Source organism: Pezoporus wallicus, unplaced genomic scaffold (genome assembly GCF_028554395.1).
Source record: "Pezoporus wallicus isolate ANWC-B61680 ecotype Strahan unplaced genomic scaffold, APGP_CSIRO_Pwel_v1 contig_3365, whole genome shotgun sequence".
NCBI classification, from domain to species: domain Eukaryota; kingdom Metazoa; phylum Chordata; class Aves; order Psittaciformes; family Psittacidae; genus Pezoporus; species Pezoporus wallicus.
Window position 1 is genome coordinate 5360393 of NW_026640883.1, and position 22859 is coordinate 5383251.

Consider the following 22859-nt stretch of genomic DNA (forward strand, 5'->3'; position numbering starts at 1 on the left):
TGAATTAATGGTAAGCTGGGCTGTGCTCCTCCAAAGCCCTTCTTCAGCTTCAGATACCATCAAGATGTGAACCACTGCTAGCTGGAACTCTTGACAGCAGTGGCTGAGATGCATCTGAGGCATTTAATGCACAGGGGGAAGTAACTGTGGTTTGTTGCTGGCTGGTGGGTTAACACAACTTGGTGATGCCATGGCTGTGTAGGACTGTGTGTGGTACTTGCATGTGCTCTGTCCCCAAGTGTTCTGTGTGCTCATGATGGTTCACCATCATTCATGGTGGAGCAGGGTGGTCCTTGATGGGGAAATCCTCCTCGTGTCTCCTTGGCGTTATTCCTTGAACAAACACTGGCCTTTCAAGCCAGAGTGCTTGTGCCATGGCTGCATCTTGCTTTGAGGGAAGGTTCAAGGCCAGGAGGGATCCCCACAGCCCTGGGGAAGTGGACTGCTCTGCAGGTCAAGATTCTAGCTCAAGTCACTGTGCAGCCTTTATGAGAAATCCTGATGAGAATTTGGGCCCATGATATTTAAATATGCCTGTGGTAATATAATCAGCTGCCACCCACCGCTCAGCTTCTAAACTGATCCTAAAATAACCTTTGGTAGCATGACACATGTGAAGCTTCCCTCCCCTCCTGTTTAATCTCCTGTACACAGCCTCAGTGTAATGTTTATATGACAGTCATAAGGAAGGCTCTGTAGGTGTACCCAGGCCTTTTATGAGGGCATGACACAACATCAGTTTCTACATTTATCTCCGTGTTCCTTGATGTTCTCGTCCCTGCCATGCTTTCAGTTTTGAAATGAAGAAAACTGGTGTGGAGCTGCCCTATCTCATTTGACAGGGTGTGAGCTTGCAGTTCCCCCAGCTACTGAGTGCTCTGTGTCCTTTGTGAGGACACATGATTTGGACTTTACCTTTTCTCCCTCCCTTCCCCTCCTGATCTTTCACAAGAAAAACAAACCACAAACGGATGTTAATGGCTCCATGCATAGATATGTATTTATATATAGACTGTCTGGTTGCTCAGATTTTATTGGTGTAAATTTGAGATACTTACAAGTGGCAAATTAACTGGTGAGATTATGCAGACCAGGCTAAATAGGCTCTGAAGGGCATTTATAGCACCTTCAGACAACCAGTCTTTTTGTTTCTCTAGCAAAGGGGTTTATATGCATGTGTATACATGCATATATAGATACATACATATTTAAAATATAGGTACGTATCTATGCCTCTTATTTCTCTGAAATACAGAAGTAGCATTAATATTTCTGCTGCTGGCTGTCCATAAACCCCAGCAATCCTGGTGTGATAGGGAAGCTGTCATGTGACTGCAGTATGGGGATGTCTGTATTTGATATTCCTAGGTTTTCAGTCAGCCCCCCATGATGCTCCTAAGAGACTGCAGGTAGTGATGGGACTTCTCAGATGCTTTGGTTTAATGGAATTCAGCTTCTTGGGCCAGCCCTGGTAATGCTTCGGACTCTCAGTGCTCACAGAGAGCATGCAAGAAATGTAACTTAAAATCCTCTTGGTTTTCTTTGGCCAAGAGCTTGAGGGGAAAGATGAGATGGGGAGGAGGGCGGAAGCGTGGAGAGTGAGAAAATGCCCTTTTGTAGTAGATTTAAACAAAACAATATCCAAGAAACACTGGTGGCTTGAAAGCTGTTTTGGAGGGCTTGCGTGTTAGAAGTAGTCCCAGCTGAGAGACATTGCTGAGCAGAGTTCAAGCAAGGAGGCCAAAGGTGCGGCATAAATATAGTTTGTCAGACTGTTGCTGAAATAAATGAACATTATTCAGTGGAATAATCATAACTACATATATGGCATAAATACAGTCATCGAGTGGTGCCACAAAATACTTAATGGCTTGTAGTCATTGTGTCTTTTGACCTGGAAGGAAAAGAGTGTGATCCTGTTCCAATTATAATCAATGAGCCTTGCTATTGATCTGTGGGAGAGTGTGTGAGTGAGGAGAGTGGGGATGGGTGATGGCCTATCCTGTTTATTTAACTTTGATGGTAGCATAGCACTTGGTGCTTACTTGCCTTGTGATTTTTAATGCATTGTCTTAAATCCAAATGAATGTTTAACAAGGCTGCGCCTAGTAATTTTACAAGTAGCCTTAGGAATTCATTCATTATGTAAAAGTGTTTTGCACAAGAGCTGAACTGCTAGGAGAGGTGGGGAGAAGGTACGGCAGCCTGCCCAGGAGGACATCTTACTTGGCAGAGGGAGAGGGATGACGTTCCTTGCCTGTAGTCCGACTTGCTTTTTAATGTATTTTTATTGCCTAATCAATGTGCAATAGAAATCCACTCCCTGGTCAACTTAAGCACCACTTAATTGAGAAATAAATTATAAACCCATTATGCTTTGCTGGTAGAGAATATTTCAGGGTGATTATGGATGCTCTGCTAAATTTTTTGGCATCTCTTGAGTGAGACTAATTGCCTTCCCTCAGGGTGGCTCCACAAGCTTCTGTCACATCCTGGCCTTGATAAAGCCAATGGAAGTTTTCCTATGGATTTTTATTGTAATTATTATTTTAAAGAGGGCCATTGTATACCAGCCTTTGTCTCTGGTGTTCTGCTTTCCCTTGAAAGCAGGACCTACTTCGACTGCTGTGTCTGTTTGGTTGGCTCTTGGCATGGGGTTATGGATGCTCTCCATGGCTCCAATTCGAGTCCCTCTGCCCTGGAATGCTGGTTTGTTGGGGACTCTGCCAGGGGATGGCTGTACCAGGAAACCCTCAAAGCTGTGATGGCCCTTTGGCTGGTCCAGTGCCCTCTGCTCTCTCCAAGCAGCCTGACCTCAGCTGCGCTCCCTCACCCGCCATGGGAGAGTGGTTCCAGCACAGTGACCCATGCAGCAATGGGACAGGGTTCTGACCACTTGGAAAAGCTGGATTTTAATTCTTCCAGATCCGGCCTTTTGCCAGTGTGGTGCATGCCCTTCATGAGCCCGTGAAGTTAACAATCACAGTGGATATCCATGAGCCTGTTAATGAGGAGTTGGATGAAGGAGCACTTCATCAGACAGGAGCAGGGCAAGCTTCGTTTAATCGGCTTCTCAAGTCTGGTCTCTAGCTATGACAACTGATTTACAACGGAAGCCATCGGGGCAAGCTAGGATACAAAAGCCTGAGGATGTATTATTCTGCTTGGCTTTGAGGCTTTGCGCTGGCTGCTGGTGATAGCTGAGACTTACTATATTACAGAAAGAAAACAATTCCACTTAATAGGTGCTCCGCTCAGTTCCTGCTCACTGCGTAGAGTTTTGGCTGTGCTGTACCCATTGCTGTCTCCAAGGCATCGTCAGCACCAGTCTCCTTTTATTGCCAGGACATCAACCTGACACCTGTTTGTCATGGCTGGAGCTGAGCCTGCTTGGTGATAGAGTAGGAAGTCTCCTCTTTTGAGGGATTATGACCTGGGAAAGGTCTTGTTTTGGAAGAGAGAATAGATCTAAAGCGCTGAGAAACTTTCAAGTTGTCTTTATAATTTCTTGGATGGTGGTGATGCTTCCTGGTAGCTATTTGAACTTGCCTGGGTGGGACTTGTGGTCCCTGTTTGCTTTTGCAGCTATTCTGACGCCGAGGGGGTCGCGTTGCTCGTATTTCTGCTCTGCTCAGCCCCTTGCCAAGGGAACAGGCTGCATGCAATGTATAAATAAATATTTATTATTTTGAGTGATGACTGAGAGGGAGGGTATTTCCTGGCTGCGAATGACTTGCTGGAAGAGTTGGAATCTGCTGGCTCTGGGGTGCCGGGAGATGCCCGTACCTAGAAGTCGTCATTACTTTTTTCCTGCTGTGACCCCTGCCCTTCTCCCACGTGCAAAGCTGTGCCTTGTTCCCATGCCATCTTGACAAAAATAAACATGCTGTTAAGGCTGCTCCCCCCACCCAGCCATGCAATTAAGTGGTTGGTTTGCATAAGGATACAAGTAGTTGCTGCCCTTATGCTGCAGATAAGGGTGATCAGGGTCTGGCCTGGAGATGTTGCTCCATACCCATAGCCTTCAGTAGGACAGGAGTAATGGTTGCAAAACAGGGTTCTGATTCTTGCCACAGCCTTGTCTGCTGCCACCCCTTCCCTGTCCAGCCTGCCTGGGTCAAGCGCTGGGAGGGTGATGGAGATGCTGTGTTCTGTTTCTGCCCATAAATCTGCCCAGTGTTTGGGGCAACAGGATTTCTTTCTTCAGAGCTTGACATGCGCAAGTCACTGGATGATGGGCTTGTGTGGGAATTGATGTCTCTTGAGTGGCTTTGGTGTTTCTGATTGGGTGCTCGTGAGATGTTGGGAAGCCCTCCAAGGGAATGACCTGTGGGATTGATGCCAACTGTACTTTCAGAAGTGACCTGAGACACTTGGAGCTGTTCCCAGTGTTCAGAATTATACTGAAATACCAGCATGATGAAAAAACAAATGTAGAATTGCTAAATGCATGTTGTCCAAAGATTGTGAGCGCTGTCGTAACTGCTCCAAAAAAAAACCCCAACAAAAAACCCCAGTGGCCCTCTTGTGATTTACTTCAACTGAGCATCAGGCCATGATGAGTGTGATTTGTCTCTGTATATGAGCCATGCATCAGAATAAAAAGATGAAAAATGATGAAGTATTTGTAATTTTTTTGGGGGGCACACAGAAGGTAGTGATGGTGTTAGAACAGAAAGTGTAACCAGAGACAGCACAAAGAAAACCGTATTTCTTTTGTTCAGGGCATTGACTTACATCTGATTTAAATGTTAGTGTAGAGAAACAGAACAATGTTTTCCAAGTTCCAGTAAGGTTTTAGTGTATCTGCTTTCTGTCGGTGCACAATTTCCCCTCATCACCTCCAGGAGGGGAATATTTTATATACCATTACTTTAACTACTTTTTGATCTGAACTTAATCATCATCTTTTACAATGTTTAGGTTAAGAGGATTTTATGGTGTTTCTGCTATTGGCTTTGAAAATCTTTAATCACTGATACCTTTGTTGCTCATTAAGTACATCTTAATTTTTAAACCAAGACTTCTATTTTAATGTTAGTTTCTTTTGGTGGAGATCCTTCCCTAATTATGAAAGGGCTTCCTACGTTTTCAGCCACCTAGCTGGATTTTTACAGTTAAATGATGTACAGCAACTAGCATTGTGTATTGGAATATAGTTTGAGATAAAATGATACTGTGGAAAATCTGTTAGGAAATTATTGTTCTTTCTCTTCCTCTAAACCAGAAAGAGTAAGAGGAAAATGATTTAAAAGGGTTGATCACATTCATAGTTAATAGTATAGGTACTGATGTACATGGGTGTTTGAAATTGTCACTGCCATGTCCCAGATAACCCTGTGTTCATGAAGGGACCAGAAAAACATGGACGTGGCATTAGATTTACTTGGCCCTAAGGAAATAATGTTTCTTTTAATGTGAAACAAGCTTTCTTTCACATTGAACGGATTTGGAGAGGCAAATTATGTCTTGTCTAATTGGTAAAACCAGCCCTCCAAGAAATGCGTGGTATTTTCAAACCCAGAATGCATGACTTTGCCTGCAAATATTTTGAACACTGTTATGTGAGCTAGATGCTGAAGCATGTCACTGACTCGTGGGTGTTCTTCCCTATCTCTGCTAATATATTGAAACCTGAAGCTAAAGCTGCCTAGTGCTGGCTGCCTACGTTGGGAAGCTCAGGGCTTCAGTGATGCTCAGTGTTTTGCAGTTGCCTCTGCAGATGCTGGTGGGTTTGTGGATGTGACGCCTGTCAGGAAGTAGTCTCCTTTTAGCAGCCATCTAGACCTGCCTGTCTGCTTGGGTTCGAAGGGGCTGCAAGGCCACGGTAGGTTGCACCTGCCTGTGGGCTGCTGTGTTTTGCATTTGGAAATCAGTGCGTGCATGTGAAAGGTGTTTCCAAAGTGCTGCTGATGCTTGGAAAATGCAGTTCAAACCCCATCCTTCAGCAGTTTGCCATTAGCCGAGGTGTAGCTGGAGGGCAGAGGAGCTTGCACCATCCAGCTCTGCTCTGCGCTTCTTCTCCCAGGGCACTTGCTGGGCAGTAGGATGGTTTTGTGTCAGTTGAGTTCCAGCTTTTTGCCGGTAAGTATTTGTCGATTGAAATTGAAGGATTGTAAGCACAATTCATCTTAGCGTACAGAGAGCAGTGGGTGCGAGCAGCACTGACTGGGACCAGACATTGACATACGGGCCGTCATCAAACTAATTGTTGTTTGAATTACCTGTTATGATCCGATGACAAATCTGCTTCACTCCTGCCACTGGAGCAGAAAATGTAGCTTGAATTGGCGTGATGTTAGCAAGTGTAAACTGTACTTCAACAAGATGGATAAACCCAATTATGGGGCAGACCTGCAGAGAGAAAATCCATTTAAATCTCGTAATGTTAAGCAGAGCTGTGTTTAATTCATTTGGACCAATTTGGGAATGATGTATGAGTGTTGGTGAACATTAGTCAAAGGGAGAAGGGCTGGGGAAAAAGATGCAGTGCTTGGGCAGGATGGCAGAGGAGAGCTGCACCGTCTCAGCAGTTAACACTAATGGCAGAGGAAGGCTAAAATGACAAAAAGATGTACTAACTGCTCCTACGAGAACAGCCCAGTGTAAATGAACCAATAAGAGAAACATACGGAGCAGAAAGAAGGTGTCCTATTTTTCTTAAAACTATTGATCCTTCCAATTGAGAAGGAAATGTATATAAATTGAAAGCAGCATTTTATTTTTTACCACTCTTTTTACTGACTGCCACATAAAAATGTGAAGGATTTTTTGTTATTATCTTTCCCCCCTCAACTTCTTGGTCTTTTTAAAAGATTGTCAAAACACGAGGGAGGGAGCAAGATACTTTTCTTATACTGTAATTTTTTTTGTGAACAAAGGGTAGGGATTGATCACTTCCTCACGGTTGTTCTTAATGCTGATTGCTGTGTAGGATGGATTTAATGCGTGCTTATTCAGAGGTTTTCCAGCTACGGCTTTCCCTATTTTAAAAGAAAATTAAGCGCCGTGTTGTGCAGGCAGATTGATTGACGTATTCCAGAGGATGTGGATGTTGTACAATAATGGCCTAAGAAGCTGTCACTGCTTATTTACTGGTTTAATACCTAAAATGTGTGTGCTTGGCAGTTGTCAAATGCCGAGGAAGATACAAGCGAACAGTCTCGCAAAGGAATTGCTTTGGCAAGACGGAGGGGTTGAACAATGAGCATACTTGACTCTGTTGTTCGTGGTCTTCAGTGGGTTCCAGCAAAGCTAACCCGCATGCACATGTTCTGTCTCATTTTTTCTGGGAAAAAAAAATCATCTTGTGTTACTCATTTAAGGCCCTTTCCACAAAACTTCAAGTAGTGAATAAAGAGGCGGCAATCTTATCTGCATCTCTCTTTCCCGGTGCGTGCCTTGTGTGTATCCGCGTGCTTCCCTTTCATTGTAACAGCGCTCTGCTCTACTCTTGCAACTCCTCTTAGCAGCTAACACAGTGACAGCAACCTGTCCCAGGGTATGGGTCACAAAGTTTGGCTGCTGAGGTCGGATGGTCACTTTGTGACATTTGTAGAGGCTGCTAAAGCTGCAGTGAAGCAAGTGAAATAACCCACTGCTGATGTGCAGTATTAAGGAAGTTCCTCATTTCTGATAAACGTGGAAGCTCTCTGCAATAACAAAAGTGATTCTGCAGGACTTTATTTAAAGTACAGGGAAAAGAGACAGTGTTCGTTTTCAGTCACCTATACTTCAGAGCAGATTAATATTGGGAAGGCATGATCTCATTCTGATAACTGTTAAATTCAATATATATATATTATATATACATAAAAGAAACCTTTTTCAAACAATTTTATTTTTGTACTTGGGACTCTGAATGTATAGCACTTCATCCTCATGAAGAGAGATCCATCAGCCTGTTTGAGAAGGCAGGTAGACCTTGTTCCTGTCTTGGCCTAATCAAAGTCCATTTAGCCTCTATGAGAACAAGTTGAGAAAGCCTTGCTTTGAAGGGATCAGAGAGACCTAGCTCCAAGTTGCTTAAAAGGCCTGAGGTTTAACGCATACGTCCATTGCATCACGAGGACATAGTGGTACTGGCAAAGATGTTTTTTACTCATTTTCTTAGATGTAGCTATGTGTATATGGTAAAAGGAGCTGTATGAGCTGTTACACCAAGGTATACCAGGATTAAGTTAAGAGGGTCTGTGTGTACGTAGGTCCTTTAGGAGAGTCTGGAAGAATGTGTATTAAAATGACAATGTATAACACACTGCGAGTGTCACACGAGCTGGTTTCTGGCACTGTCACTGTGGGCGAGCCCTGTCACTCACCCCTCCCCTCTCCGCGGGATCAGCAGGGACAACTAAAAAGCTCTGGGGACTTCATGGTAGCTACTCTTACATTGTCAACACTTCCTCTTCTAATCCCTGCTCTGAGAATAACCAAATATTCAGACTTAGCAACTGTTTTTCCTGCCTAGTAACTTCATCTCCCACAATGTCTGCCTTTAAGAATGTGTCTGGATTGCCCAGTGAACCGCTGTGTGTGTGTGTGTGTGTGTGTGGTGTCTTTTCTCCCCTTGTGGGTCATTCTTTTTTTAAGTCCAAAAAACCTGGCCCTCCAGCTGCTATGCTTTAGAATTGCTTAATACTTTTATTTAATTATAATATTGTTTTTACTCAACTTTTGTTTTATTTTTGTGAAACTTGAAGTGCAAACAAGAACAACCAAGAGCCTTTTGGCATCTTGAGATGTGTGCACATTGCCCAGGAACTTTGGGTTTATGCTTGATTAAAAGGTCACTCTTTGTTGAACGAGGTGACCGTCTGCTGAGTCCTAGGTGCTGATTTAGGATTAACTCTTAATTTGGAGACTACAGATCATATTGAATATGTATATTGCAGGGGTGTAATGCATATACTGCAGCTGTCCCTTAAGAAGCATCCTTCAGCTGATCTTGGACATGGTGGTGTTTAAAATGAGAAGGAAGGATGCAGAAGTTGTTGAACCCAACAGGTTGAAGTGGCTCTTGAATATTACACACTATTTGTTCTTTAGGCTTATTGCTTCTGCCTCATTTTGCCTATCCATGAAACAGGATGAAAGAAGAGTAAAACTGCTTACTTAATGCTTAACCCTGAGGCAAAAGTTCATATTCTCCATATTTTGGAAAATGGCCTGTCTTGAGGTGGAAAAGACTTTGGAGGAGTGGGGTTAAAGTAAAGAAGAGCTGGAGAAAACAGAGGAGCTAGGCTTGGTTTTTCTGATTTATTTTAAATATTCCCTTTCCCCAAAGGTCTTTTTTGCCCTCTTTTTTTTTATTGTGTTTCTCCTTTTGACTTCGTAACAAAATCCTATGTAAAAACATAAGCTGCTGATTGATTGTGCCAGCTGATAGTTTGTCAGGATGGGAGCTGTGCCTTTGGACTTCTTTCTTTTCTCTCCTACCAGATGCTGATTGTGTTCAATAATTATGTATATGGAAGAATTTTCATTATGGTATTGTGGTTTCATGTTCTCAGAAGTGTTTGGAATGGGGTAGCCAGATTGCATGACACATCTCGGGCTTTGTTTCTCCCTGACCACATGCACATTTTATTTTATTCTCTTTCCCCATAATGTCTGAGCAAAAATTGGATTGATTCTAGCAATCTTGTGGAGTCCCACTCCAATGCAGTAGGGCTATAACCTACTGGATATTTTGAGGTTTTAAAATGCAGTTTTACTAAAGAATGATCCCCCCCTACCCCCATGCTGCCATAGTTTATCCTTGCTACAGTGCTCTATGCATGGCCCAACCAAAAATTGAGGGGAAATGAATACATAACATTTGGGCCATATGCACAATCTAGGACTTAGCTTGTTGCACTTAGAATCCTGTGAGAGACTGCTCTCACACAAAATACTTGTCCTCGAGATTGGTCTTGGGATTTAATCAGGTTCTACTGTTTCTAAGAGCTGATTCAGAGCAGACTGCAGATCTTGCTGTGTTGGCCAACTTCTTGTAATTTTAAGATGTTAAACTCTCCTTTTTATAACAATATAATATGTTTATTTTCAAATGTGATGAACTATTACCCTAGCAAATCAGCTTTTACAGAGCTGCCTGTAACCAAATCTCAGCAACAGGGCTGTGAATTTTACCTCAATAATGTGTGAACTTCAAAGTCTATCTGGAAATGTGTGATGCTATGATTATGACTATTTTTTTTTTTCCCCTAACAAGAAACAGAAATGCAAAAGAGAAAGAACAACCTAATAACACAACATAGAATCATAGAATGGTTTGATTTGGAAGGGACCTTAAAGATCACCTAGTTCCAACCTCCCATGCCAGGGAATAGAATAGCAAGTAGTTCCAACCGCAGTGTCAGCCTTCATTTGCTGCTCATATTGAGTATTTTCCCGTCTTCTGATGTTTCTGGTAAACGGTATATTTTAAAGTGTAAAAGAAAAACATGTTCTAAACGTGGGGTAGACAGTAATGCTGGGGTAGCCTTGCTGGAAACTTAATGCTTAATTCTGGGGGAACAGTTCAAGCTGAATAGCATCTGTGTTATGAGGCAACTTCTTGCATATGTCATGTTTGAAGGTATTTACGTATTATGTATGTATTGATTTATTTTTTTTCTATGCTGTTCTGCGGTTGAAGTGATTGAAGTCTCTGTTATCGGTTGGTTTTGGTTTTTTTTTCAATCAGTATGCAAAATATCGGTTGCATTGGTGTGCGAATTGAGGGGAACCAAATGAATTGGTTTGCTGTCAAAAACCACATGCAAAGTACGTAGGATTTTGATTTCTGCTTTAGTGGTTCTGTTATCATTGTTTTTTACAGCGAGAGTGGCTTTTTATCTCCCGAGTTTGTGCTCTTTAGCCTACTTTGCAATCGAGTTCTTGGTTTTGTGGTTTTTATCAGCAGTGTTCAGCCTAGCTTCTACAGTTCTTAATTTTGCTGTTTGCAAGTCCCATTGCTAGCTAGATCTTTGAGCTAGATAAGCAGAAAGAATGCTTGAGAGTTACTGTAGGGTAAAATTCCTTCCCTTGACCATGACATGAACTGGATGGAGACTGAACATCTCCCTTTCAGGAAAGCTATCTAAGGACAAGTCTGACTTCAGGACTCTCAAGGAGTCTGAAATCGGTGAAGGAGCTGTTTCTCAGAATTCTGTACATGTCTGATATCTTGCAGAATTGGGTTTTATGTTTTTTAAAAAAACAATTAAATTATGTAACTTTTAATACAAGAGACTCTTTGAACGTTACTTTCATTAATGCTTTAGCTTCATGTGGCCTATACGAAATACATATTGAATCTCCCAGCTGAAGGTTGATGAATGAAAGTTTGGAAAGTAAAGAATTGGTGCTTTTTTAAATTTACCAAGCATAAAAGCTCTTGTGTTTTCCTATGTTTGAGAGCAGTGGAAACCTCTTCTTGAAGGTGAAAGTTAATAATGTTGGGTTTTTTTTTCCTAGCATCATGGTCCTAAGATCTTGTACTGTTTCAGAAACATCAAATGCTGTCAGCCATATGGTAAAACTGAGAAATAGCAATTCTGTTTGCTCCTGTCAATAACCTTGGGAAAGTCAGTAGTGATGAAAGATTTTTGCATCCAAAAGAAAGCAGAAGCTGCATCTAATGTACTTGATTCAGTCACTACTTCCCTCCAGCCCCTCAAACACTATGCAGGATCTTTCCTAATAGCAGGCTGACTTTTGAAGGACGCTTTTTCACTGTGTATCTCTAATTTCATCACACTCTGTACAATATTGAGAACTAAAGCTATCAATTAATTATTGGTAATAAAGAGAACTAGTGATGCTTTCTAGTTTAACCCGCAGTGTCACTGTAAACACCTTCTAGAAGGCTTTGTTTTCTGCTCAACACCTTTCTGAAAAGTAGAGGAGACTTTCTATATCTAGTGCACAACTGAGTCACATCCAGCAAAGCTGGATAATTCTGGAAAGGATGTGATTTCTTGAAAACATGCTGGAGTGATCAAGGTGGCCTATGTGTGGTTGGGGCCCATGGGTTGGGGTGCTGGAGGCTACACTCTGACATAATTTATCTCCCTGAGGTTGGAAAACAAAAGGCTACACAGCAAACGAGCAACAGAATGATTCATCTTAGTGATAGGCATGAAATTAGTGGCAGCAAGAAGAGGAAATTTGTTGCCTGTTTTATACTGGTTTGCTGCATGCCCGTTTCCTTTGACTGCAGTTCTCCCCTGCTTGAAGATCTTATTTTCACTTTGCAGCTTGCTGTGCTCTGTGGGCATCAGGACCATAGTCTGCCGGTGACGTAGCATCGCTTTCACGAGAGTGGGGGTACGGTTTATAGGCGCAGTAAACACCTTGTGATGGGTCATTCAGTTAATAAGCATATAGCCCCCTGTGTGCTGTAGAAGGTGGTTTTACTTGATCTTTTGTGATTAGTGGTGAGAAATGTAGCTTTATATATACAAACCCATTTTATAAATTGCAGACTATATTTAATTAGCATTATGCACCCACGGCCACCTCATCTACACTCCTCTCGCTAATCCGTCTCCCTGGGACTCCGCTGCTCCAAACAGCTCAGTGTCTTCAGCCAACATTTACAGATTAATAAATCTGCTAGGGAAGTATTCCCTCCTTATCTGTTTATCTGTGGCAATACCCCCAAATGTTCACTCCGACCACAAGCCCAAGATGAGCAATTTTTGTCTCAGCTGCTGGCAGCTCTTCCCATAGCTAAAAGTGCCATGATTTCTGAAACCTGATGCTTCATCCTCCACTACTAGAAGCAGGAGTTTAATTCCCCCGGCGAGGGGAGGGACCCAACTTCCCAGCAGAGCAAAGTCAGCTCATTGGTTTCTCTTGTTATTTCATAGTCGCCAGGCTTGGGAAGGCTGGAGGTTTGGTGTATGGAAGTACTCAAGTTGCGTTGTAGGAAGTTCCTGGGATGCTTGCTCAAGGACACTTGTTTTAACTGGGACAAGGATCAGTCTTTGGGGTGGAGATCCAGGAAACTGGTTTTCTGTGTTCCCTAGTTCTCTGTTACCCACGCAGAGAGACAACATGTTATTTAGCATCTATGTTGCATTTCGCAGGTCTCTCATTTAAACAGTTTCCCTTTTCCGTGCCTCCCTCCTTCACTCCCCATCTGTTTTTTGGGCAGGGTCAGTCTTTCTCATTCTGGTGTTTGTACAGTACCTAGCACAAAAGGACTCTGTTCTCTGGTGGTGCCTTTGGGCGCTGCTGTTAGACAAATAAAAGGGTATAAAGTTTGCATCAAACTTTTTTGCAACCTGTCTTGCACAACGAGCTGCCTGTGCCAATCTGTACAGTGCAGCGATGTCTCAAATGCTGGATGATACTGTGTGAAGGATTCGTTACGATTTGGTGATGTGTACCTCCAGTGCTGTCAGACTCTCTGGATTGCAGATTTAAGCAGAGTTATAGACCCTGCCTCCATACTGTCACTTTGTGAACAGATTCGGTTCCTAAAAAGGCAACAGTAGCAGGCTTGTTATATAGGTTAATTAAACCTGAATATTTTATGGACTAATTCCTTCAATTTTTGTTGCTCTGGGATTAGAGGAAAAATCCCTCCTTTTTTTCCCTCCTTTCTTTCAAATTGCTTCCCTGAGCAGGAGGGAAGGTACTATATAGAATAAATGTTTCTGGATAGAAGGTCAGATTCCCTAGAAATAATGTGAAATACCTCTGTGTGGATGTGTCTTTGCCCCTTCAGGAGATGGTGAATTGAACTTTTATTTTTAATGGATGACCCAGAATCTGAAGGAAGTAAGTCTCAGATCAAAAAGGCTCAGGCTAATTTTGACGTGGAACTAGTTATAGTTGTGCCTTTCCTAATTGAAGATAGAAGTTGACCCCCTTTAGCTCAAGGCCTTTATAAACCTGTCCCAAGGTTTGGGCTTTGTTAAATGTTCTTCCATGTGCTATGAATGGGTGTGGAGGGGAGGCATTGTGTAGTCCTACAGCTTTGTTGCAAGCTGTTGGTTTAATTCTGTGGTAGGTGCATGGCTGTTTCAGAGGTGGTCGGAGGAAATAGATTGTGGATAGATGAAGGAAAAGAATGGAGAAGGAGTTATGTGGAGGCATCTCTCCCATACTCTACTGGTCATTTATTGTTTTCCCTTTGGTTGTTTGCTGGATCTTGTTTCAGTTATGCAGGAAGTTAACCCAGAACGGTGAATGGAGCCAAGTTATGTATTGTGTCTGCCTCAACCATCCTTCTCCTTCCCTCGTTTTCACACTTCATGTTTGTTGGCTGTTTAATATATGTAAAACGGAGGTAAGATTTTACAGTTAATTGTTGGAGCTTAATAATACTTGGGACTTGATTAAACTAATAAAAACTGAACGGATAAAAAATGGCGTGGAGAGCCAGGCATCTTCGCATGTTCATCTGGTTGAAGTCCCAAGACCTTTCCAGCCTCCCTGAGGGGACAGCCTGAGGTGTGGTACTGGTTGTGTTTAATAGGTGGTGAAAGAGTTGAGTTGATCTAAATCTTGAAACGAGCTGATGTGGACAGACTAAGATGCTAAATAAAATGAGCTGAATGTGGACTCTTGCTTCCATTTATCTCATAGAGATTTATGGTTGTCAAAAGTGAGACCACCTCCTTGGTGGCTTCAGAGTTTGTGCCAATACCTTGTTTGTTAGCATTGCTCTTTCCTCAGCTGGTGATGTACAGGGCAGGACACTTAGAGAGCCTGAAGCCACCACACAGCTGGAGTCTGTTAGTGCTGAGAAGTTGACTGAGTATTCGCATGTTCGAAGTATGCAGCGCCTCTGGGACATGTGTGAGGCAATGCTGTTTACTTGTGTCTACTTGTTTTCCTGGATAAAACTGCATAGTGTAAGCTCACAACTGAGGCCACCTCTGTTATTCCTGGGTAGTCTCCAAAAATGTCTTTAGGCATTGAGAGTCTTCTTCCCTTGCCTGTGATTTCCTTGGTGGAGCACTATTGACCCAGAATAGTGTTGTGATTTAGATCCTGATCTGCAGTTAACAGGGCTGCTGGGGCTGGTCAGTAGGCACTGGAAAGGTGTTTTGTTGTGTTCAGTTATACTCTCAACCAAGAAAAATTTATCCAGGTATTGTACTTGATAATGGGTAGCATCAGCTTGGTGTTTCTGCAAGCACCTTGAGGAATAGGAATATAAAACAGCATTACAGCTCTTGAGAAGCCCCTGCCACATCCCCTTCCAGTAATTGGAAGAGCTACCTATCATCTTAATCAGTGTACTCCAGCTTGGAGTCCACTAAAAATGATTTAATTTAACCAGAGTAAAACAACGCTTACTGGAACTCCCAGTTGATTGGGTATTTGCTTCCAGACTAGTATTTTAGCTGATCTGATTTGCTCAAGCTCCACGATAGCTGCAGTGTTTTTCCTTTTTCTTTCTTTTCCTCTTCTTCCTAACAGTACAAAGCTTCCTCAGGAGTAGCCCTCTTGACACCGAGGCTGCAAATGCCACTGTGGGCACCTGGCGTAATCCTCAGCTTTATCTTGTGCAGAGCTGTGGCTTTCTCCTGGAGAAGAGCTTTCACATGTGTAACACAGACTGCATTGTGCTCCCTCCCAGAAGTACCTGGCTAGGGCACTCCATTGTTTTGTGGGAGTAAGGCTGCTTCTTGTTGGAGGTGTTACTGCCAAGGGTTTAGTGAGTGTCTGGTGTAATTTGAACTTCATCTAAGAGTTGCCTCCGTGTTTTCCCTTTAGATAAGATTTATGACTAGAAGTCATATCCTTTCTTGAGCTGATTTTTTTGTTTTTCCCTTTGAATTATGTTAGGCTTCTTCTGTGAATGGTTTCAGAGCATGCAGAAAATGTACTGCCTGTTGCATGTGCCTTTTTATAACACACATATGTTATATTGATGTTATTGTTGGGATCAGTTTCTGTTGACTTCAGGTGAGAAGCCTCATTGTCCTCTTTTCCTTGGTAATCAAAAGCAGTTTGAAAGTACTACAGTTCCTTGAATTGGGTTTCCAGTGTGAGCCCCTTGGTATCAATAAATAGATAGTTCCAGGAAGCAATGTTCTTTTTCACACTAAATCTCAGATGTGAAGATGAGATCTGAAAATCTAAAAACCTGACCAAAAAAAACCCTAAACAAGAATCCTGTCAGAACAGTGATGGTACGGAACTAATTGATGGGCATATTTTTATTATTGAATTGGTAGAGCAGGAGAAAACACCTTTTATTTTTCCTACTTTGCTGTTTCTAAGGCTATAACTGCCCCTCTCCCAGTCTGTCCATATGTGGTTCCTCATGGGTGTGTGCTTCTCTTCCCTCCCCTCCTCCTGCCCTTCCGAGTTGTGAATGTTGATTTGGGCAGTTTATTCCCCACTGAGATCCAGCAATTGTTTGAATTGAAGTAGTTATTGTAAGTGGGTTTGTGTGGGTGTTTCTTTCTCTTCCCCTTCCCTCTCTCAGTGTCGGGACAGCCTGTGCAATGGGGTTCATGAAGTCAACAGCTGAATCTTTTAAATTACACCCTCTTGTCCATTGCTTTTTCCTTCTCCCTCCTACTTTGGCTGCAGAGTCTGCTGGAGGGGTGGAAAACGAGTTTGGCACCCACATGGTGGAGAGCACTGATTAGTTCCTAAAAGAAGCAGCTAGTTGATTGCTTGCAGAGATGATGTAAGCCGTTGCTCTGGGGTACATCAGGTTGGATTTCTCATGCTTTATCTTATAAAGCCTGAATTAACAGCTGGTTTGGTTTGGGTTCTCTGGGATCTGACTAAAGGATTACAGTCTGTTCTCAAGTGAGTCAATCTAGTTTAATTTATTTCAGGTCTATCAGGAAAGATCAATCAAAGCTCTTTTGAAAGTAAAACTGTAATCGGTCTGTGTACTTAGATGTCACTGTTGTTGTATTTACTTTGCTTTTCTGGTGGAAAAATGTTCAGGCTGCATTTAAGACTATTACAGTGACATATACATTTATTTTTGTGTGTATATATATATATATTTAAAATAGAGTTTTTAGAAGGTTTCTTGTGTTTTGAGAGCTGTTGTAGCCTGCATAGATGTAAAACCAAGTCTGCTCATGGTTTTTTTTTGGTGTGAATCCTTGAACTTGAAACTGTGCTTGAACTGGGGAGGATCGTGGTTTAGTGGTTTAAAAAATACAAGTAGGAGTTGGGAATCCAGATTCCTCTGCTGATTGCTAGACCCAAGACATGACCTCAGGCATCTCCTTTAATTGCTGTTTGTCTCAGTTTCCCCATCTGTACAGTAGGAACAAGAGCATTCAAACCTGATCTAGACATAAAGTAGCCTGTGTTTACATAAGGGTGTGATTTGGAAATCGGCGTATTCAACTGAGTGCAGCTCTGTAGGCTTTCTGTGGTCTCTATTGTCTTAATGTGTATAGAGCTGGAAATGACAGTATAGCTAATGCTAAACTGAGTTTTTGTCTCAAAAGACTAGCTAATCATATTTTAGGGAGCCAGGTTGCTGCAGCTGCAGGAGGTGAAGCGTTGAACTAGTATAAAACCTCTCTACCAGTTTCTGTTGTTTGAAATCTTTTGGAGCCTAAGCCTCCCGGCAGACTTCGTGCCAGATCAGGTATCAGCTGGCCTGGTGCTGACATAAACTCCATACCATGGTCTCTTGTTAATTTGACAAGAGCATAATTGAGTGCCCACACCCTAACTGGGTAAGATGCTGGATGATCTGGTACTGCAGAGTTGTGATAAACATCGTGGAAACATGGCCTGATTTTAGCAATTGCACAAGAGTTTGTATGAGGTTTAGTTCCAGAACTGAGTTTTAAGGTGCTCAATTCTACATGTAGTCAAGGTAGGAGCATGGCAATAAAGAATTAGAAAAATGTACTACCAAGGCCTCATCCAGTGATTGCTCACTTCAGTTCCGTGCTTCTTTCATTGCATGGACTGAGTGTGAAGTTGTTCATTTAATGGCATGTTAGCTTGGTCTCTCTGAATCCCATTCAGGTGCTTGCTGGACCTTTGGGAAGGAGGGGTGGCTCTGTTGGTTACTGGTGTCATGCAGCGTTACATGTGCTTCACCAGTGGAGAAGCCCCATTAAAGCATAACAACTCAACACCAGTCCCCCCCACTGACCTCCATGAGAGTTTAAGAGGGACTAGTGAAAGTGAGACATTAAGAAGCAATGCTTTACAAAATAGAATGCATATCTTGCAGATGTCTTCAGCAGGAGAGAGTTTTGCACGGCCAACTGTTTAATACTTGGTGCATTCTCTTTCAAGCACAGATTATCTTGAACGTTTTTGTGATTGAGCAGGCCTTTTTCTTTACTTTTTACCTCTTGCCTGCTTCAGGTTTAAAGAAAAAATAAGAAAGGTCAAATTGCATATTAAGCTGATAGATTCTTGCACGCACTTGCAAATTCAGCTGCCTCATGTTGTTCGTATCTTCTTTCACGTAATCATGAGTTAGAAATGCTTGACTCTTTTCAGCTGCTGTAAGTTGGTCTTTTGAGTATGCTGAACTCCTAATGTCAGTTCTGGAAGGCCCCTTTGTGATGGGCACATCCAAGAGAGCCGTGCCTTTTTCTGGTCCACGTGACCAGAATCTCTGCTGTGACCTGTTTTGGTCATTGCTTAAAAAAAAGCTTCAACATGTGTTCTAAATATCAGAAATAAATGGCTTAAGTTCCTTTTACCATCTATCTGAGTCTTCTTGTTGTAGTCTACTTGCCAGCCACCAAGCAGTTCTCCTACCTGACTGAGTGAAATGACTGCCAGTCCTCTTGCAGATGGGATATCTTTAAGATCTTCCCTCCACTTCTTTTAAAAGCCAGTTGTTCTTCTGGCAGCTGCTCTTCCAGGTAGGGACTTAAAAAGAAGGGGCAGCAGCCAGGCACTTGCAGGCTCAGTATGGGATTCTTAGGGTGGTTTAGTGTAACTTTTCCTCAAGCAGTGTTCACCATACTGAGACAGATGAGTCAGAAGGCCACTTGCTGTATCACTAGATGATAGAATTGAGCAGTGATGAGGCCGAGTCCTCCTGGATGAGTTATGGTTGTCCTTGGAGAATTTTGTACTCATTTTGGAGATGCATTCAGGTGTGTTCTCACACCTGAGCCTTACTCTTAGGAGTGTGATTATTAGTGTGATAATGATTTCCAGTAGATGGTTATTTTTCTGTCAAATATAGGGTTTATTAGGTATTTGAGGTGTGAAGACTGTATCTACTCTGTTGGCAAATTGAGGACTACAGCAGTGCTAATCGATGTATATTTTCTACTCTATTTAAAAGCAAACTAACAATTAATGAGTAACTTCCCATCCTAGTTAACAACCTCCTCCTGTAATGCCTCTCCGTGAAGTGTCTGCCTTTAAAAGCCAAGTTGCTGTGATTGCCTCCTTTTGATCCTCTGCTACACCTGGACCTTTCGTAATGGCACCTGCCATCCCTGCTACTGTTACCTGGGTGAAGTAAAATATACAACAAAAAAAGCAAGAAAGGAGGTTCAGAGCAAATGCTAATAATTGTGCATGTAATGTAATTGGAAGCGTTTCATTGACATGCTTATGTGAGCTGCTTCTTCATCTTAGTGCTTGAATGTACCACTAGACTTGCATTTAGCTTCTTGTGGCTGCTCTTTGATGCAGGTAGGCCATATCCTAAATAGGCTTGTTGCTATGGTGAAAATAGGAGTCCTTGTCTGCTGAGTGTAACCTTTCCTACTTTCCTGGACATTGTAATATTCTTCTCCCCCTCCTTCTTCTCTTTGAATATGCAGTAGTAGAACAGAATCGTATTGTCTTTTAGGGAAAGATTTTCAGTCAATGAGTTAGGTTGGAGGACAGCACTTTCAAGGTGTCTTCAAAAAGTTGTGGGTGTTTTTTTGAGGGGAGAGATTGGAAATCCCTTTTGTGATGACTCAGCAGTGTGGGCTTCTCCCCCCGCGTCTTCAGGGAGAGAGATGAAAAAGCTTTTCCCTGCTCTTTCCATTACCTGGCTTCTCTGTTATTTTTACAAGGTTAATGCATTGTGCTCAGAGTTTGCATTGTTGTACCAATAAAACTTTAATAATGATGATAAGATTGACATGAGCACAGCCAGAAGATGAATCTTTGGGATTTAGTTGAGAAAGGAAGGTGCGTGTTTGTCAGCTGCCTGCAAGGTCCAAGGACTGCCGAGGCTCATTTCAAAGGCTTCAGGGAAGGGAGTGCTCTTCAGGGCTGATGGCTATAAAAGCTGGGGATGGCTGCGCCTGTCCATTAATCTGTTGAACTCATTGTTCTCTGTATCCCCTTTTTATTTTGTTATTATGCTGCGTTTTGTTCTAAAGGAACTGGAAAAATCAAGTGTGACTAAGGGCTTTGTGAGGCAGCAAGCCCTTAAGGAGAAGGGAGATAAAAAAAGGGTAAGACTTCTTTCTGCTGCTCCGCTGTCAAGGACATCACTAGCTGCAGCCAACCCCCCATCACACCTTATGTGCATGTATTCCTGGGGCAGGATCTTGGGGAGGATGGATGCTGAAACACCTGGGGCTCGCTCTGTCTTGGTCTACATGTGGGCTATGGTGACTGCACTCTCCCACCCTACCTCTGTCCCTGTCTCCATTGGGAGCTGGCTCAAGGGACCACAGCTCAGCCAGAAACCCACTGCTGAGAAGCTGTAGCTCTTGGCTGCTGGCTTTCTGCTGAGGGTTTCTTCTTGAGGTTTGAAATAACCTACTCCCACACCGTCCACCTCCTCTTCAACTTCCCAGCAGTGAATCTGTTTCTCATTTAAAGTGCTTTTTTCATAACTACTCTGAAGTCCTGGAAGAGGGAAAACTGACTGTGCTTAAATCAAGTTCAGTTCTTTCCTCCCTGTGACCTCTGTTAGTGTGTTTTTAAATGAAGATGATTATTATTAAAAAGAAGCTGTGTCATCCTTGAGCTGTTCTGGGGAAGTTTCATTGTAGTTGAAAATAAACCCAAGGGGGAGGGTGTAGGAAATACCGTGCACCTAATTTTAGGGGATCTAAATTACAGAAGTTTGTATTTCTCTCCCCTGAAGTGCTTTTTAGGAGCGTTCCCTTATGCCCTGGCCTTGTGCAGAAGGGGTTTAATTCCCTCTTTGTGTTGACCTGAAAAAGCACCAAGGGATTGCAAGCATAGAGTGGCATCAGAGGAGCAACAGGGCTGTGACTAGGTTATGTTTGCTGCTGTTGAATGAAGCAACCCACAGAAAAATAAACACTATGTGTGGGAGAAAGGCCTGTTCCTTCACCATCAACTTAGTCTCCATTTTACTTTTCCTACTCCTGTTATTATCAGTGTATGGGCATATATACCTTCAGCAGATTGTTGGTTTCTTCCCTTTTGTTTTCTTGGTCATCCAAGAGTATTTATCCAGAATGATATTGTCAGAGAGTCAGCTTCTCTCTGAATAAGGGCCCTGTTGCCCTAGCATGGCTCTCCCGATCCCCAGGGGTCCAGATACCACCGTGTGGCATATGGGGGAGTTGTGCTGGGATGCTGTGGGTGCTGTTGGGCATAACAGCCTCATGCCCCTGTGAAATGCTTAGCCAAGGTGTCATCTCTCCACCCCAGAATGCTGGGGAGGAAGGGCAGTTACACAGTGGGAAGAAGATGTGAGTTGGGATGGAGGGAGAAATGGTGCATGAAAAGGTGTTGTATTCCCTGCTCCTCCTTGCCTTTTTTTTATGCTGGCTGGGTTTCACACTGGGGCTACACTGCTGTGGGTCTTTTCAATAGCTAAAAAAAGGAGTAAACCAAGGGATAACTTGAGTGAGTGACCTGCCTGTCCTAGCAAATTTAGAAGTTTAAAAATGGCCCTGTTATCCACTAATATTAGTGTTTTGTGTGACCTGACCTGTAAGGTTCGTGATCTGAGTGAGCAGGAGAAGGGAAGCGGTGCTGAATGGGGCTGCTGTACTTGAGGCTATTTTTCTCCCAGCCTCAAAAGCAGGACAATATCCCAGAATAGCAAGTAGTAGGGAAGTTGTGCAAGAGCAGGGACGGCCTGCTGTGCCCAGGATGGCTGCAGTGCTGCCTCCTCTGCCGGATGTAGACCTGAGACCCTGCTCGTTTGTCATCACTGATCCATGGCTGTTGGGTGTCACTCCCAGTGCTACCCTGGGGGTCCCCAGATCTGCTACTGTCTGAAGCCTGTGGGGCAATGGGATGGCCTCTGTAGCACTGCAGAGCATCATCCCACTGTAGGAGTTAGGCAGGGGGTGATGTGGGGTCATGCACATGATGGAGAGCAGTGATGTGGGATCTATTTCCAGCTCTGCCACAAACTTCCCATTTTCATTTTTGGAGCAAATCACTCCAAGTCTCTCTCCCCTGCCCTGCCTGTATGCAGAATGGGGCCGAGTGTGCGTTCCTCATGGGAATGGTCTTTAAATATATCTTTGCTTAGAGAGCACTGCAGGGGCATGGTGCTGAATGGGTGCAAGACAGTATCAAAGTATGACTGGATAAGGAGATCATGCAGGAAGAAAGGTTTTAAAAAATTATATCAAAGTGCTACATATTTTTTTCTAAAGTTAAAGAAATCTTCTAAGTCTCCCATGCCTGGCTTTTCATCATGAGATTAAAAATGAGCATAAGAGGAGGACTGGCAGTGAAAAGTTACTACAGGTGCCTTTTGAGTACGGGAATGTTGAGAGGATGAGGAGGAAGGGCATTGGGAGGTTGGATGGTCTTCCTGGCCAGGTCTGGCTACTTTCCTCAGCTGGGTAAAGATCTCAACAGTTGAGTTAAATCCATGTCTTGGTCAAAGGGAAAACTTTTGCTCACCAGTTAAATACTCTGTGTTTCCAAAATCCCATGTACTTTGTGCATTTTGTGTTAATAACTTCCAGGTGTGCAAGCACAAGGATGATCATTGGGTGCCCCAC

At 43.0% G+C, this 22859-nt stretch overlaps 1 protein-coding gene across 33 annotated transcripts in view; it reads left to right on the forward strand.

Annotated features, from left to right (window-relative positions):
• The window catches only part of TCF7L2 (transcription factor 7 like 2), a 175675-nt gene that overhangs the window by 18168 nt on the left and 134648 nt on the right, over positions 1-22859 (forward strand). The gene's annotated exons all lie outside the window — the stretch shown is intronic.